This window comes from Macrotis lagotis, chromosome X (assembly GCF_037893015.1).
Source record: "Macrotis lagotis isolate mMagLag1 chromosome X, bilby.v1.9.chrom.fasta, whole genome shotgun sequence".
NCBI lineage: Eukaryota > Metazoa > Chordata > Mammalia > Peramelemorphia > Peramelidae > Macrotis > Macrotis lagotis.
The window spans coordinates 684,871,444-684,885,472 of NC_133666.1; the positions used below are offsets into that span (position 1 = coordinate 684,871,444).

Here is a 14,029-nt window from a genome sequence, read left to right on the forward strand (position 1 = left end):
CACCCAGGCCCCCCTAAGAGGGAGCCAGGGGACTGAGCTAAAGGTCCCCTGCCCAGGCAACCCATGTCTGCAGACGCTGGGGCCAGAGCCGGCTGTTGTCTCAAAGAAGCCGTTGTAATTAGAGGGGACTCCAACCGTGGCACAGGCGGCCTCTCCTAGATGTGGTTGTGCTGGGCCAGCCCTGGGAGCAGGCACAGAACAGGCCCCTCTTTCATAGAACCTATAAATACTGAGTGATCACAAGAGCCCAGCCCAAGAGCCAGGATCCACCAAGGGAATGCCAGCATTTAGAGGAAAACTCAGCTCCCTCCCGCCATCTCCCACGACCCACCCTGAAAGCCCCCAGACTTGGACACTTGACAAAAAGAGGGTGGAGTTCCCCTCAAGGAGAGGGGACAGCCCTGGGAGCCGGCCAAGAGGTACATAGGCAGTGGACAGGAAGGGGAAGGCCAATGGGTTTAAAGCCGATGAACGTGCCATACTGTCCCAGGTTCAAATACTGATTCTGATCCCTACTAACTAGGCAATCTTGGATGAATCTTAACTTCTCTGGTCCTCAGTTTCCCCAGTTATAAAATGATGGAGATAGACTAGATGAGAAGTGTCTTGATATAGTTTATAGGGGGTTGAATTTGAACACAGGAAGATCTGAATTCAAATCCTCTCTCAGTCACTTAGTTTTGTGGCTGGGTGAGCCATCTTACCTCACTTTCCCTGAGCCTCAGTTTCCCTATGTATAAAACAGGGGGTGGGGAATGGATTAGGTGACCTCTGAGGTTCCTTCCAGCTATAATCTGTGACATTATGAAGTGATTTCCTGTGCAACCTGGGGCAACCCTCTCTAGTCTTCAGTTTCTCCCTCTGCCAAAGGAAGGGATAGGACAATTTAGTTCCATGAACCTATGATGCTCATGTTTCCTTAGATGTCCTTGACCTGAACCCTCAGAAGCTAAGGACCTGGGTCAGAGGCTTGAGAAGATAGGAATGGGAGAGACAATGCAATGGGTGAGTGGGGATGGGGACAGAGAGCAGGAGTTCCCTCCCTAAAGGACAAGCAACTCTCAGTTGCAAAGTATTTGGAAGGAGAGTTTAATTTGGGGTCAGAAGACTCAGACTTTGCGGCCCATTCCCTAGGAGACTTGGACAAATCTTCCTGAACAGTGAGAGGGTTGAAAAAATTAATTTTTTTTAAATTTAGGAAATTTTAAATTTTTACATTTTTAAAAATCTTTTAAAATTAAGAACATGGGGGGTAGCTAGGTGGTGCAGTGGACAGAGCACTCATCCTGGAGTCAGGAGGACCTGAGTTCACATTCGACCTCACTCACTTAGCTGTGTGACCTTGGGCAAGTCACTTAACCCCATGACCTTGCCAAAAAAATAAAACAAGAACATGGCTATAAGAAATAATGAGCAGGATGGCTGCTGAAAACCCTAGGAAGACTTATATGAACTGATGCAAAGTGAGGTAAGAACCTCGTACCCAGTAACGGCAACATTGTGTGATGTTCAACTGTGAATAACTGAGTTATTTTCAGCAATACGATGACCCAAAACAATTCCAAAGGATTCTCAATGAAAAATATTATTCACCTCAAGACAAAGAACTGGTAGAGTCTGGAGGCAGATCAAAGCAGACTACTTTTCCCTTCTTTGTGTGTGGTTTTTCTCTTTTGGCCTATATCTTCTTCCACAACAGGATTAGTACAGAAATACACTTTGCACACATACAGTTGATAACACATTTATACCAAGGAGATGAAAGGGGAAGGAGGAAGGGAGAGAATCTAGAATTCAAATTTTTTTTAAAGAATGTTCACAATTGCTTTTACATGTAATTGGAAAAAATATATAATTTTTAAAATGAGAACATGAAACTAGATGACTTCTGAGGTCTCTTCCCGTTCTTTATCTATAATCCAAATTATTTTACCTTAGATTCAGTTTTCACCTCTGAAAAATAAAGTTAATAATGCCAGTTGTACCTATGTCATAGGATTGTGACAAGGATCAAATGAGACATTATTTGTAAGGTGCTCTGCAAATTTAATATGTTATTTCATCTATTTATATAATGGGTATAAAGGAAACATGATTAGAGGACCAGTTTCTGAGTCAGAAAGAGCCAGCTTCAAGTCTTTCCTGGGAGCAGCATTAGCTGTGTAGCCCTGGGAAAGTCACTCAATGCTTTGGACAAGAGTCTGAGAATACAAGTTATAGCTGAAAGGCTGATTTGCATTGGGGAAGGGAAGTTACACAATGTGAATCTATCCCCCCATTCCCACAAAAATTCAGGTACAAGTCCCAAAAGCCCCAACATTTTGGGCAAGTCACTTGATTTCTATGGGCCTCAGTTTCTTCATCTGTGAAAAGAAGAGTTTTACTGGGCTATCTCAAAGGTCTTAGCCAGTCTTAGAGTCTTTGGACCTGACCACATCCTCCCTTGACCGTTCATGTCACCCTCATGGCCCACCTGTGGGGAGGGAACCCAAGCCAAGGTCAGGGGCAGGCATCCCTCTGTGGACAACAGTCTGGAAAGAATGTATCCTCTTGGTTAGGCAGCTTGGCTCTGGGTGCAAATTTCCTGGAGCTTCTAACCATCCCTCTCTTGGGGATGTGTATGGAAATCCTTTGCTTGTTTTTCTTAATCAACACACATTCCCCATGTCAGCCTCTTCCCCCCACACACACATATATATATATATAGTGATAAATCAATAATTTGGCTTTTGCTTGCCCTGTGGTCAGAGTTGAGACTCACCCTAAGAGAAAGGAGGGAAAGAAGGAAGATCTTCAAGGGTCTAGGCAGGATGAGAGCCCTTTAGGGAGCAAAACAGCATTTTTCCTAACCTGGGAGCACTTTCCCAAAGAAGGAGGAAGGAAAGGAGGAAAAGAAACAGGCACCTATGTGCCAGATGCTTTACTAACATGCTCACTTGATCCTCACCCACCCTTGTGATATATATTATTACTGTTTCCATATCATAGATGAGGAAACTAAGGCAGGCAGCAGTTAAGTGACGTGTCCAGATTCACAGGGCTAATAAGTATCTGAAATTGGCTTTGAACTCAGTTCTTCAATCTTGTGTGCTACCCAGTTACCAGGACAGCAGGCCTGGAACTGCTAGACTTGACTTGTCGGTCAGTCATTCCGGGAATGGGTTGGCCATTTCCTATCCGACATTCAGCCATCCTCCATCCTCCAAGCATCAGTCACGTATTAACTAGGATAACCTGTTTATTACACATCTCTTCATTTCCTGGGCAGCCAAGGAGAGCCCAGAAGGGGCCGCGAGAGGTTTAATATAGTTCAGGGTCCACCACAGTGGTATAACTTCCATATCAAAGCTCTGAGTCAGGGCAAGGTTCAACGCTTAGGTGAAACCCTTCCCCCTAGATATAAGCCCAGACCCTCAGGAGGCCCTCATTCACCAGGAAAGAATTCAATATTGATCTTCTTTATAACAGTAGTGTTAATATTCCAAACCCTGAGAGCCTTCCCTATCAATGACACCTACTCTGCATATTTTCTAAAGAGATAATTATGGGGGCGGCTAGGTGGCACAGTGGATAGAGCACCAGCCCTGGAGTCAGGAGGACCTGAGTTCAAATGTGACCTCAGACACTGTGTGGCCTTGGGCAAGCCACTTAACCCCATTTGCCTTGCAAAAAATAAAAATAAAAAAAAGAGATAATTATGAACATATCATTAGAATATAAGCTCCTTGAGGACAGGAGTTGATTATGCTTTTTTCTTGTACCTGATACACGGGTGGCAGTTAATGAATGCTTATTAATTGATAGGTTGTTTGATCAAACCCTAGATAGAAAGTAAGTTTCTTGAGGGTAGGTGCTATTTAAGTTTTTAATAGATGAGGAGGAAACTGAGGCAGGCAGCAGTTAAGTGATGTGCCCAGATTCACAGGGTTAATAATTGGTTTTGAACTCAGTTCTTCAATCTTGGCTCTGACCAATGAATGCTTATTAATTGATAGGTTGCTTGATCAAATCCTTGATAGAAAGTAGGTTTCTTGAGGGTAGGTGCTATTTAAGTTTTGTTTTGGTATTCCCTAGGACCTAAGGCAGGGTACACGCTGGGCACTTAATAGAGATGTGTGGACTGGTTTGATTCTCAGCCAAGAGTAAGCTCTTGGCCTCTTTGATCACCAAAGACCCAAATCCCTGCTTTCACTCGGTTCGTCCTGTCACAACTCCAAGGCCCCAAAGACTCCCCATCAAGAGGTAAAACCCAAGTCCTCAACCAGAACACTAAGCCCATTGAGCTTGACATCAGAAAACTTAGGGTCTTGGCTCAGTAACTTGGCCAGGCTGGAATCACAGAATGTTCCAGTTTGAAAGAACCTCAGAAGCCATCTGGTGCGATTAGGATGGTCCATCTATAAGATCCAGTTTTCAGTTGAAGACCTCCAATGAGGGAGCTACCCCTCCATTTCCTGAGGCGGCCCATCTGCTCTCAAGATGCAAAGACTTTCCTTGGCATTAAACCAAAACTGGCCTTCTTGAACTTTCTACCTGTGAACCTAGTTCTCCCCTTAGGTCACTTGTCCTAGATGACTTCCAGGGTCTTTCAAACACTGGTCCCTAGGGCCCTCCCCGTGGTGACCACAGTCAGCTTCTATCCACCGTGGAATACCCACGGTGAGTTCCAAGCAAAATGGAGGCTTCACGGTCCTACTCAGACCCCAGCTTCATCCCCTTCCTATAAACCTATGCTCACGTAGATCTGGTTTTGGAAGAGGGCATTTAATCCAACTACCTCCTTGTGCAGATGGGGAAACTGAGTCCCAAGGAAGTAAATTTGCTTGTCCAGGTCACATAGGCTGTAAGGAGCAGAGGTGAGATTTGAAGACAGCACCTATGACTCCAGGACCCATGCTCTTTCCCTTCGACCACACTGACTGCCTTTTAGGCACATAGATGCACAAATATAGAGTTGAAAAGTCCCTTAAAGGTCAATTACTCCAATCTCATTTTTTAGAGGAGGATTATGAGATCAAGAGATAAGTGAGAGGGGCAGCTAGGTGGCAAAGTGGATAGGGTACCAGCCCTGGGGGAGGAGGACTTGTTCATTCTAGCTGTGTAAACCCTGGACCAAGTCACTTAACCCCAAGAGCCTCGCAAGAGGGGAAAAAAAAAGATAATGGATTTATTAGACGCCATGCTGAATTCAAATCAAAAAGGCCTGAAATTGTGTTCTTCCTAACTGACCCAAATAAAATATTTATTAGCTGTTTGACCTTGGACAAATCACTGAATCCCTGTGCTTCAATTTCCTCAACTGTTCAACAGAGATAATAATAGTACCTACCACCTCCAGTTGTTGTGACACTCATGAGACAATGTCCATAGAATTCTTTGCAAACCAAACATCACAGACATACTCACAATGATTAATATTATTATTATGAGAAGCAATTTTCCCAAGGTGACTCTGCCAACAAGTGGTACAATCAAGATTTGAACTCAGGATCTTTGGCTCAAAAACTGACATACCTGATGCTTCAAGCTATCCCCATACAAAATATCCTCAGCCCTTCTCTCTGCTTCTCCAAATTTTCCCCAAACTTCCCAGCCCCAAACAAATCCTACGACCTCCAGGGAGCTTCCCTGGATTGCTCAGGTCCAAGGAACTCACTTTTACAGATTTTATACATTAAATTCCATGCAGAGGAAGCCTTCAATGGAGAGTTAGCATTAGAGACTAGAGCACTGGCTTTGAGTCATGATACTGACAATTACAAACAAATCCATGAGCCTTGGTTTCCTTATTTGGAAAATGAGTGGGTTGAATTCAGTAACTCCTTCTTAAATCTAAGATCCTATGAATAAAGAGCAACCAAGTCAGAAAGACTTAAGTTCAAATCCTGCCTCAGATACTTGTTAGCTATATGATCCTGAACAAGTCTTTTGCCTCTGCCTCAGTTCCTTCTTCTATAAAATGGTATAATAATAGAACCAACTTCCTGGGGGCGGCTAGGTGGTGCAGTGGATAAGACCACCAGCCCTGGAGTCAGGAGACCCTGAGTTCAAATCCGACCTCAAACACTTACTAATGACCTAGCTGTGTGGCCTTGGGCAAGCCACTTAACCTCATTTGCCTGGCAAAAATCTTAAAAAATAAAATAGGACCAACTTCCTAGTGAGGATCAAATGAAATAAGATCTGCAAAATTCTCTGCAAATCTTAAAGGGTTATGTAAATGCTAGGGCTATTAAGCTTCCCCTGGAAAGACATCAACTAATGCAGAGTGAGGAGAGCAGAATTAGAACAGCATTCACAGGAACAGTAAGATCAGGACTATGAATGACGTATTTATTCTTAGTGATACAATTATCCAAGACAGTCCCAAAGTACTCATGATGGAAAATGTTATATATCTCCAGTGAGGGAATCGATGGACTTTGAATATAGACTAAAATACTACTTTTCACGTTTTTCATTTTACTTTATTTTTTTGGTTTGGGTTTTCTTTTATAAAATGAATAATATGGGAATTTGTTCTATAGAATTGCACATATATAACCTACATCAAATTGCTTATTATCTCAGGGGAAGAGGGAGGAAGAAAATTTGGAACTCAAAAATTTAAAAAACAAACATTAAAAATTGTTTTTACAGTAATGGGAGGGGGAGGGATATATCGTATTTTAAAAAATTGTTTGAACATTCAATTTTGATCAGTGTATAGCATGGAAACAATGTAAAGACTATCAGACTGCCTTCTGTGGGGTGGGGGGAGGGAAGCAAGATTGGGGGGGGAATTGTAAAATTCAAAATTTTTAAAAATTGTTTGAGAAAAAGATTTGGATCTCTGGATCACAGATCAAAAGGTGAATGATCAGCTCCCAGCTAGGACTCAACATGAATAAATATATCCTTGTTCAATCTAATTGAATAAAGTCAAAACTACAAAAGAAATAAAGAAAATTGTTGACATACCTTCCAAGGAAGGTAGATACCACAATGAAAGAAAAATAACAGAAGACCAGAAATTCACAGTAAACAAAAATCAAGAAAAGAGCCAATAATAATAAAAATCCATCAGATGCTAATGCATGGTTGGTGGAGTGAGGACTCATCCAATCACTCTGGAAACAAAGTTGAATTATGCAAAGAGAATGACTAAAATGTGCATATGCAATCTTCCAGAGAATGTACAGTTAGACATACACACCAAGGAGGACAATGACAAATTTGATTGATGAAAAGAAGGGACATGTGTACACCAAAGTATTTTGGGAAGCATTTTGGAGAGCAACTGAAAACCAAATAGTTGCTCCCTGTTTAGGGGATGACTAAATGGTTATGGACCATGAATAAATAAAATGTAAATATCCTTGAAGAAATTAATATATTGAGGGAAAAGGAATCTAGAGAGACTTCTAAGATGCAAAGTGAAGTAAGAAAGCTTGGAATAAGGAAACCAACTAACAAAGTATTTACATGACAACAAAAAAACTAAATAAATATTATGAAATCATCCTGACAAAGCTTGGTACCAAAGAAGAGATAGAGAAAGAAACCCCTTTCCAGCCCTGGTTTCTTTGCAGAAATGGAGGCCTATGGGTGTGGTATATTGCATGCAGTGTCAGACTTTTTGAACACGTTGGCTAGTTTTAATAAACTTTTCTTTTTTTTATTATGAGGAATGGTTTTACATATATATATATATATATATATATATATAAAGAAGACATAATGAAAATTTATTTTAATATAAGCAAAATGCTGATCCTCATTTATCTACATGCAAATGTATAAAGTATAGATAACCAACAAGATGAACTGGCAATTCAAAGATCTAAAACCAATATGATCTCAGGGATGTCACAGGGATTGGGTGGGAGCAATAATCTTTAAAAGCTACCATGTATATGATGGACCTGGAGTCTGGAAGATCCGAGTTCAAATTCGACCCTAGACACTGATTAGCTGTATGACCCTGAACAAATCTCTTAACTTTGTTTGCCTCAGTTTCCTCATGTGTAAAATGATCTGGAGAAGGAAATAGATAACCTCTGGTATCTTTGCCAAGAAAACCCCAAGTAGGGGTTTCAAAGAGAGAGAATATTTGATTTTTCTTATTTGATCCTCACAGCTATCCTGTGAAGCAAATGCTGTGGGGCGTCATAGAATAGGAGATAGGGCCTATACCTGCCATTTCATGAAGGTCTATGAGGAATTCCCCAATGAGGAAAATCCCTTTACCCATGCAAGTCAGCACCTTCTCTGAGATTAGAGTCTCAGAGCAGGGATTCCTAACCTGGGGTCAGTTTTTTTTTAATAATTTGATAAATGCCTTGCAATAGAATTGGTGTCCTTGATAATCCAGTGTTTTCCCTTTGAGACATCTAAAAACATTAGGCTGAGAAGGGATGCACAGGCACCATCTAAATGCAACCAAAGGTTAAGAGCCAAGGCAGAACTTCTTTTCTCAGGGTCACATGAACACAATATGTCACAGGTAAGAACTGAACCCAGGCTTTCTAGGCTGTGAGGCCACTACACCACACTCTTACTGATGGGGAAACTGAGGATCAGGGAATAAATGACTTTCTTATGGGGCTATCAGATGGAATAATCGATAGGGAACTGGACCTGGAATTCAAATATTATTCAGATACTAACTAGATGTATGACTTTGGGCATGTCATTTAACTTCTATCTGCCTCTGTTTCCTTAACTGTAAAATGAGGATAATAATAGCATCTATCTCAGCGGGTCAAGGTGAGGCTCAAATAAGATAATATCTGTAAAGTACCTAGCAAAAATATATGACACATAGCTATTATTTCTTAGTTTCTATCTTCGGTGAGTATATGAGATTAGGTTTGAACGCAGCTCTCTGCTGTCTTCACTCGGCTCATTTTTCCTGTTATCTCTCCAGAACTGACTGGAAAAATCGAGCTCATTCCAAAGGAATCCAACAGGTCCAAATCAGGGGCAAGCAATGGGACCGGCATGAGAAACTGCTGCCCTTCCCTACAGAAACTGGCACCCAGGGCACCTATCAGTGCCATCTGCACTCTTTACCAAACCCAGAGGACTGTTGGCATTGCCCTGGCTCTGGAGAAGACTCATCACAGCTTAGTTCAGTAAACACCACATAGTAGGAATTAATCAATATTTAGGGACTAATTGACTAATGCAGAAACAAGTAAAGAAACAAGAGTTCTACTAAGAATGTTGCAATAACCCTTCTCTTCCAAATGAGGCCATGTCAGCTGCAGGCGGCTACCAGTTTATTTCTTGTTCAAATCAGTCTTCCAACCATGTAATTTTACATTCCACACTGGAGTCAAATGACAGCTTAGCAGGGTGTGTGTGTGTGTGTGTGTGTGTGTGTGTGTGTGTGTGTGTATGCACACGTATGCTTGTGAATGAATGTTTACATGGGTACAACCATATATGTGGGCATAGAATCATGCAATTAACCATGAGAAGCAACAAGAATTACAGGATCTTAGAGTTAGAAGAGAAGAAAATAGATTCTGTAGACTGAGGACTGAGATTCAAATTCTGTCTTTACTCATCTATCAGCCCTGGTTTATCCAAGTCCCTTCCTCATTCTCAACAAAAATAACCCTTTAGGTGCCTAACTGAACATAGTGTTGTGTTGGTTACTGCATATAAAGCCTCTGTTCCTTCCCTGAGGACGTTAAAATCTAAGAGATGTTCTCTCTGGGCTGGGAGGAGTTTTAGAACCAGGAATGTCAGGACTGGGAGGGGCCTTCAAATGGAGAATGTCAAACTTGTCAAGGACCTTTATAAAACATCTAGTTCCATTTCTTTTTATAGAGAAAGAAATTAAGATTTATTTTTTACAGAAAAGGGAATTGACTTTTCTAAGGTCACACAGTCTCTCTGAGGTGGAGTTTGGGATCTATAACATAGTTTCTTGACAATTTAGTCTACTGTTGTTCTGATAAGAAATGTGCTGATAAGAAATGTATCTAGGATTAACTTATGTGATTTTTTTTTCATCATATTCAAATGAAAGTAGAAAATTGGTTCTCCTCCTAGGCCAAAGTCTGTTCAGTTTTGGAATGATAGGTTCTTAATCTAGAATGGTAGTTGGGTCAAGAACAGTTTTTTCCCATTCTAGAGTCTTGGAATCTCTTGGTTTCTACACTAACAGTTTTCCCAGCTCAGGTTTCAAGGATCTTTCTAGGTCAATTCTGAAACTTTTCTTCTCAGCTCAATCCAATACCACTCATTTCCCTTGGGCCATCTCCTAAATGAAATCAAGGAAGATCATTCTCTCCTTCCTCTAGTGAGCAAAAGATGTCTCCCACAATTATTTTGTGCTAGAAGAGAGATATGAGGGACAGTGTGACCCAGTGGAGAACTAGATGACTTTCTTGGGTATTTCCTCATCCATTAAATGAAGGGGTTGAACTGATGGCCTCAGAGATTTCTTCTTTCTTGAGATAACATCAATAATAAATTTGATCCCATGACCATGAGCAAGTCCTTCTCTGAACTTCCATATCCTCACCGATAACACAGGGATAATACCTATCTCACAAAGTTGTTATGAAGTTCAAATGAGAATGCTTACCAAAACTCAATCTCTCTGTGCCTCAGTTTACTGTTGGGTCACTTCAGTCATGGCTGACTCTTGGTGATTCACTTTGGGGGTTTTGGGGAAGAGATCTTGGAATAGTTGTCATTTCCTTCTCCAGTTCATTTTACAAATGTGGAAACCGAGGCAAACAAGGTAAAGTGACTTTCCCAGGGTCATACAACTTATAAGTATCTGAAACTAGATTTGAACTCAGGAAGATGAATCTTCCTAACTCCAGGTCTGGCACTTTATCCACTCTGTCAGGGAGGGGAATGTATAAGGCCTGCAAAATCATTTGGCCTGGTGCTCCAAGACCAGGGCTCGAAATTCAATAAATCTAGGAGCTTTTAAGGGGTGAATTAATTAATGTTTGATCAAATATAGCAGGCTAATTTTTAAATTGATAATTTTATATAGTCTGTGAATGATGTTATAAATATCCAAATGGCCCTTGGCAGAAAAAAAAAGATTCCCCATTCCTACCCTATGCCATCTAACTATTCTAAACCTCAGTTTTCTGGTCTTAGAATCAGGAAGATTCAAGCTTCTGAGCTCAAATCTGACCTCTTATACTTACTAGTAGTCATGTAACCCTAGGCAAGTCACTTCTCTCTGTTTGCCTCAGTTCCCTACTCTATAAAATAAGCTGGAAAAGGAAAGAGCAAACTATTCCAGTGTATTTGTCAAGAAAACCCCAAATGGGGGGCAGCTAGGTGGCCTAGTGGATAAAGCACCAGCCCTGGAGTCAGGAGTACCTGGGTTCAAATCCGGTCTCAGACACTTAATAATTACCTAGCTGTGTGGCCTTGGGCAAGCCACTTAACCCCATTGCCTTGCAAAAACTTAAAAACAAAACCCAAATGGGCTCACCAAGAGCCAGACAAACTGATGATGACTGAAAAATAAAATGTGGGGAGACTGAACCCAGTGTCCTCTAAGGTTCCTTCCATCTGCGATCCTAGGTCTTAAATCCTCAAGGCATTATGATGACATGATTCATGAGATGAGAAACAATAGGATGGGTTGATCCAAGTAAAATTTAGGAAACCACCGTCTTAGAAGAAATCCAATACTCAACCCCAAATGACTTTTCCAGCAACTCCACTGTATAGTGACTTTGACTCTTCCTCCTCCAGTTTCACTGTTAATCCTAGTCACTAAATCAACTCATGCCCCAGGGCCAAAAACCAGCCTAACCAGGGACAGGGAAGGAAGATCTCCAGTCTCAAGGCTACTTAAACTTTCAAGAGTTTATTCCATTCCACACCTCATCCCAGAGCTGGAAAGTTCTACACTGTTCTAGAGTCAGAAGGGTTGTCAGAGGTCATCCAGTCCAAGTCCCTCATTTTATAAATGAAGAAACTGAGGGATGTCCAAGAAAGTGATGTGACTTACCAAGGCTACACAGGTAGTAAATAGCAAAGTCATGACTGGCTTTCCAAAGTAACCACCCTGGCTCAAATATTTGGTCAGCCTGTGGTACAGAGGGAGAGAAATCTGGATCCTAATTCAGGCTAAGCTTTCCTCCTCAACAACTATTATTATTATTATTAGCCTAAATAACTATAATATTACATTATGGAACTATAATATAATACATCATATCATATATAATTATAATGTATATTTAAGTATCATATATTATAATATGCTTATAATATTAACACTGAAATTAATAACAATAATAACTAATATTATATTCTGTTTTGAAGATTTACAATGTGTTCTCTTATTTGATCCTTACAAGCACCTAGAAGATGGGTGCCGTGATCGTACCCATGGAATATAGTCAACAGAAGGAAGAGTCTTCAAGGAAAAGTAGAAGGGGCTTGAATATCCAACAATGAGTAAGTGGCAACTCTGGGACTCTCTCCAATGAAGGGCTTCCATTTCACACCATCTCCCATGTTTACACATAAAAACAACTATATTAGCTGTTTTTGTGTTTTTTCTCACATTGAACTGTGTCCTCAAGATCAAGGAATTGGCTTTTGCTTTTCTTTGCATCCCTGAAACTTAGCAAACACTAGACACTTAATAACTGCCCTGACACAGCCTGGTGTAATGGAGAAAAAGCTGAGTTGAGAATCTGAAGATTCTGAAGCTGCTCCATCCTCTCTTATGTGACTCTGGTCAGTTTATTGGAGAATCCATTCCAAGCTACATGGGACCTTTGAGACCATCCAGGGCAACCATTTCATTTTACAGGATCTGTAACCCTTGAAATATTGAGAGACTTATTCCAAAACATAATAGGTAAAAGTATTCAAGAGAAGGGCAGCTAGGTGGTGCAGTGGATAGAGCACCGGCCCCAGAGTCAGGAGGACCTGAATTCAAATGTGACCTCAGACACTTAATAATTCCCTAGCTGTGTGATCTTGGGCAAGTCACTTAACCCATTGCCTTAGATATAAAATTTTTTTTAAAAAAAGTATTCAAGAGAAGATTCACATTCCCATTATTTGTCAGTAGATCCAAGGCTCTTTCTACTTCACACCCCATTACTCCCCTAGGACCAAGGACCCCTCAGTTTTCTCATCTGTCAAATGGCCATAATAGTATTCATACTCCCTCAGAAATCGGTTGTAAGACTAAAGTGAGATAAGAATATAAAATTTGCTTTGTAAACTATGGAGCCCTATCATAATCTAGGTTCTTTTTATTATCAGGCAGTTAAACAGAACATGGGACTTGAAGTTAGAAAGAATTGAATTCAAATTCTGTCTCTGACAGTATAATCTCAGTGACCCCTGATTAGTCCCTTAATCTCCCTGATCCTCAGCTTCCCCATCCATAAAATAAGAATTGGACTTGATCATTAATGTCCCTTCTTGCTCTAAATCTATGATCCTAAGACCCTTCTTCTCCTTAAGTCATCCGAGTTGAGTGACCCTGGGCCAGACATCTATTTCAGTCATGTCTGACTCTGACCCTATTTGGGGTTTTCTGGGCAGATTCTAGAGTAGTTTGCCCTTTCCTTCTCCAGCTCATTTTACAGATGGGAGAAAACTGAGACAAATAAGTAAAGTAACTTGCCCAGGGTCACACAGACTGGATTTAAATTCAGATCTTCCTATCTCCAGGCCCTCTGCTCTCTATGCAGTCATGTAGCTGCCCTTCGGGCCAGATTCTTCATCTCTTAAATGAGGATAATAGTACCTATATCTCAGGACAATCAAGTGAGCTAACCTGTGTAAAGCATTGCGCAAACCTTAAGAGTTAGGGAAAATTGAGGCCCTTGGCAAGCATTGTTTAATGTATGCTAAGGGATGCATGCTGTTTCATTCCTCACCTCCACTCTGGGCTAAGGAGAAGCAGTCTGTCTTCAACAAAGAACCATGATCTCAAGCTAATGTTGGCAAGTATTTATGAAATCCGTCCTGATGATGTGATGGAGAAAAGCTCCTTAAATCAAGGACAAGTTCTGACCTGCCTGGAGCC

General features: G+C 41.0%; 1 protein-coding gene across 1 annotated transcript in view; it reads right to left on the bottom strand.

Annotated features, from left to right (window-relative positions):
* TRPV4 (transient receptor potential cation channel subfamily V member 4) overlaps positions 1–14,029 on the bottom strand; it is a 59,248-nt gene that overhangs the window by 24,509 nt on the left and 20,710 nt on the right. The gene's annotated exons all lie outside the window — the stretch shown is intronic.